The 5,000-nt window shown below is 42.8% G+C and overlaps 1 protein-coding gene across 1 annotated transcript in view; it reads right to left on the bottom strand.

Annotated features, from left to right (window-relative positions):
* LOC137642641 (DE-cadherin-like) overlaps positions 1 to 5,000 on the bottom strand; it is a 506,564-nt gene that overhangs the window by 112,057 nt on the left and 389,507 nt on the right. The gene's annotated exons all lie outside the window — the stretch shown is intronic.

The raw sequence follows: 5,000 nt of genomic DNA, 5'->3' as shown, positions 1-5,000 counted from the left end.
GTATAGCTGCAAGCAATGTGAGAGCAAAAGGCAGAATCACCAGCCTTCCTTGCATCACTGATAGATGTTTCCCTCTGTATGACGTAGTACCTGAAAATGGGAATCTCTCTCTCTCTCTCTCTCTCTCTCTCTCTCTCTCTCTCTCTCTCTCTCTTCGCTAGACATGTTGTCGATGAAGACGACAAACCCATCTTCCCCAGGTCTATCTGCCACACCAAATCCATCTCTGTGGTCGCCGCCAAGAGATGGATTAGTTTTGTGACATCACAATCTATCTCTCACTCCCCTTTGCCCTGTACCAACCGTGTTTCACACAATTGTACATAATTCCTTTTTTATATATTATGCTTGTATCTTCGCTCTTCCCTCGCACTAAAACGAACATGAAAATTCATGTCTGGTTTTTCCTCTGTAATATTGTCTGTCTTGTGAACTTGTTATGTCCTGTTGCCGATGTAAACTCCTACCTGCACAAAGCGAAGGTTTTCTCTACGCTCGACCTCCTGAAGGGGTATTATCAGATGCCTATGAACCCAGAAGACATCCCCAAGACTGCCATCACCACTCCCTTTGGCACATACACCTTCAATTACTCCTGTTTTGGCCTTCATAATGCTGGGGCAACGTTTCAACGTCTCATGGATGGCATCTTAGGGGACCTCCCTTTCTGTGTATGTTATGTGGACGACATACTTGTGTTCTCCTCCTCAAAAGAGGAACACCTCCATCACCTGCGCATCGTGCTCGACCGCCTGCAACAAAACGGCCTTGTAGTCCGGTACGACAAGTGTACCTTTGGCGCCAACGAAGTGTCGTTCTTAGGGCACCGTATCACTCCTGAAGGAGTCCATCCCCTCCCTGAGAAGGTAGCAGCCGTTCAGAATTTCCCCCCGCCCTCGACCGTCAAAGCTCTGCAGGAATTCTTGGGCATGATCAACTATTATCACCATTTTCTGCCAGCCATTGCCGCCACTCTTGCTCCCCTCTAAGCCTCCCTCAAGGGCAAGCCAAAGGACCTGAAGTGGGGTCCCCTTCAAGAAGCACCCTTCTGCAATGCAAAGAAGGCCCTATCAACTGCTGCGGCTCTCACTTTTCCTATCCCACACGCCCCTCTCCTTCTCTCCACCGATGCCAGCGACGTCGCTATTGGTGCAGTACTCGAGCAGGTGGTCAAAGGCTCGCCCCGCCCATTGGCCTTCTTCAGCAGAAAACTGTCCAAGTCAGAATCGGGTTATTCTACCTTCGATCGAGAATTGCTGGCGGTGCACTTGGCTGTCCGTCACTTTCGCCATTTCTTAGAAGGTACGCCCTTCGTCATTCGCACAGACCACATGCCTCTGGTGCACGCCTTCACTCGACAGTCTGCCGCCTGGTCCGCCCGTCAACGCCGACATCTCTCCGCCGTGGCTGAATACAATTGCACCCTCCAATACGCCCCTGGGAAAATGAATCCCGTTGCCGATGCCCTGTCAAGAAACACGTTGGCTGCCGTTCAACTGGGATTGGATTACAACGCCCTGGCTTAAGCCCAACGACAGGATCCCGAGTATCAAGCTTGTAGGATATCCTGCACGTCCCTCCGTTGGGAAGATTTTCCCCTCGAAGACTCCAAAACCACCCTCCTCTGTGACGTCAGTACTGGTAAACCGCGACCTTGAATTCCTGCTCCCATGCGCCGACAGGTGTTTGATTTCATCCACGGCCTTTCACATCCCTCGTGCCGTTCTACTGCACAGCTGCTGAAGGCAAAGTTCATTTGGCACGGCATTTCTAAGGATGCTAAGGATTGGGTCCGCGCCTGTACTTCTTGCTAAACTTCCAAAGTGCATCGACACACGGATTCAGGAGTGGGCACCTTTCCTCAACCTCAGCATCGTTTCGCACACATTCACGTCGACGTTGTAGGCCCCCTACCCACATCATAAGGACATCGTTACCTGTTTACCGTCATCGACCACTCCACTCGTTGGCCTGAAGCCATTCCCACGGAAACTGCAACGTCCGCCTCATGTACATCTGCCTTACTCTCTGGATGGAGAGCACTTTCACCTCTCAATTGTGGACGTCATTAGCGAATCTCCTGGGCATCACCCTACATCAGACAGCGGCCTACAACCTCGCTGCCAATGGAATGGTTGAACGTTTTCATCGCACCCTCAAAGCAGCTTTGATGTCCCGCTGCAAGGATTGCAACTGGTTTACTCAGCTTCCCTAGGTCCTCCTTGGACTAAGGACCGCTCCTAAAGACGCCCTCGACGTCTCGGCAGCCGAAATGGTGTATGGCGACCCGTTGGTCGTCCCTGCCGAATTTTTTCCTTCTACAACCTCCTCCGACGATCTCCAGCGCATACATCACGTCGTGGGAAAATTTACTCCGTGCCGCCAGACTTACAAGCCCCCAGCGAAGCATCACATACCAACGGACTTGCACTCTGCAACGCACGTCTTCCTGCGCAACGACACCAGCATGCCACCACTAACGCCCCCTTACACGGGCCCTTTCCTTGTGATCCGACGCAGTCTGAAAGCATTCCTCCTAAACATTAGGGGCAAAGAAGACTGGGTCTCCATTGATCGTCTAAAACCTGCTGATCTTCTGCCAGATGACCCGCCTACAGTTCGCCTCTCTAGATCAGGGCACCCTATTTAACATGTACAGTATGTAATTTTTAGGGGGGGAGCCATGTACCAACCGTGTTTCACACAATTGTACATAATTCCTTTTGTATATATTATGCTTGTATCTTCGCTCTTCCCTCGCACTAAAACGAACATGAAAATTCATGTCTGGTTTTTCCTCTGTAATATTGTCTATCTTGTGAACTTTTTATGTCCTGTTGCCTTGAGGTTTTGTTTATAAGGAGAGTGTTCCACAATAATATAACTCAGTCGTTTCCAACCTGCCTTTGAGTTCACACCCTTACGCGGCGCCGTCACAGCCCTATAAACTAATATTGCAATGCTACGGACTGTTAAAAAAGCCCTAGGCTATGCTGGTAAAAGACCAGCTTAATCTAAAACAGCAACAGCCTTTGTAATACATTGTAAGCAGTCTATGAGTAGAGTCTGAGAGATGCGAAACGTTATAAACTAATGAATGTTGGACAATCATAAAGCAATTATAAAGATCGAACTAGAATTAAGCTGCAGTTAAAAGGCAATTCCCTTTGATAACAATGTACTAAGAGAGGGTCTCCTATGTAATTATTAGAGTTTTTATTATTACTGGCAATATTTCTAGTCTTTGATGGCTCGTTTTTTCTGATTACAGAAAAATAAAATGTGTAGATATTTCACAAAATTTTATCAAAGGAGGGCCGAGTGACAAACAGCAAATTGTTATGTTTTGAGATAGATGTGGATTTTGATTATATATCTTTCTATAACTGTTAAGTGAGGACGGCTAAGCCTTCTAATACTATTGATGTTATGTTATTTCTTATACAGCGTGCAAATATTTCCCTAGAAAAGACCCATGAGTTCAAATGCAGGTATACAGCCAAATTTTTGAAACTCTGATATTTTTCATTATCTCTAATATGTAGTAATTGTAACAAAGGAAAAATTTACTTATTAAGCTATTATTGAGAATCGAACATAGTGTGCTGTTAAACAATTTCAAATTAATCTCCAGCCCAATAAAGAAACAAGAAACTAGGTAAATAAAACTGCATAAAAACAAATGCTTAAAATAAATGGAATTTACGTACAAACAAATGAGAAATATTTTCTGACGTATGTTTTCATAAAAGGAAATTTGAACCCAATCCAGAAGAAGGACTTGATACAAAGGCTATGATCCAAAAGGCATGAGAACAACGCACTTAAACGTGACACTTTCCATGACCCAGCTTCCATGACGTGCAACACATTCCATAAATAAACCAGACGCCATTGAAAAAGGATATTATCGTCCATTAATATTCACATTTAACAATAACTTTTATAGAAGGATTTGCAATAGGCTTCTGTACTTATAGTTAATATCATTAAAATTAATTAGTTTAGTGAAGTATTAAGTACCATTACTAGACTCTCGTGGGGATCGTACAGGGATTAATTTCTTAAGTAATATGCAAAGACTGGAGCTAGGCAGTCTCAGAAATGGAAAACTAAGTAGGGTAAGACCAAAGAAACGGATGAAAAGTAGAAGGCAGAGAGTAATGTAGGAGTCGCCTAAAGAACGCAGGATTTGGTCAGAAAAAATGTAACAGATTTATGAATCACTATAGAAACATGTGAATAAACAATCAAACAGTAACCTGGAGAGAATTTGTATTTCTCAATTACTTTAATAACCAAAATTGTCGAAGTCTTTACCCGTAAACGTTTGGTAAGTTCTTTGAATTGCAGTTCTTTTTATCTACTTGCAATTGCGTGTTTTATGAGTGATCTTAAAATATGACGAAAGGTATTAATAACTCAATTTAAGTGCTTGGAAATCCTTCATCACAGTGTAGTCATTTGAACAAACACAAAATATAAGTGCCGTGTCTTCGTGAATATAAGTATACGTGTGTAAAAACATATAAACAGATAAAAGACATAGAGAAGGAAAGGTTGGAAGGTAATACAAATATAAGTTGAAAAAGGCTATTCACGAGAAAGTGAATAAAACGGAATAAATAAACAAAGACAAATGCCTTTAATATAAATGCTCAAAGCCTGTAATTGTTCCTATATATAGATGTAAGCACATATATAAGTGCTTATGATCCCAGATTGCTCTCTCTCTCTCTCTCTCTCTCTCTCTCTCTCTCTCTCTCTCTCTCTCTCTCTCTCTCTCTCAATCAGAGACTGTAGTGAAACACACACGAAGGTGTAAACCCACACATACAGTACATGCACACTCAGACACACACACATATATGTGTATATATATATATATATATATATATATATATATATATATATATATATATATATATATATATATAGATAGATAGATATACATATATACATATATATACTTATATATTAATATAACATATATATGTATG

This window comes from Palaemon carinicauda, chromosome 6 (assembly GCF_036898095.1).
Source record: "Palaemon carinicauda isolate YSFRI2023 chromosome 6, ASM3689809v2, whole genome shotgun sequence".
Lineage (NCBI taxonomy): Eukaryota > Metazoa > Arthropoda > Malacostraca > Decapoda > Palaemonidae > Palaemon > Palaemon carinicauda.
Note: the sequence above shows the minus strand (reverse complement) of the source record. Positions and strands in the feature narration are given on the sequence as shown.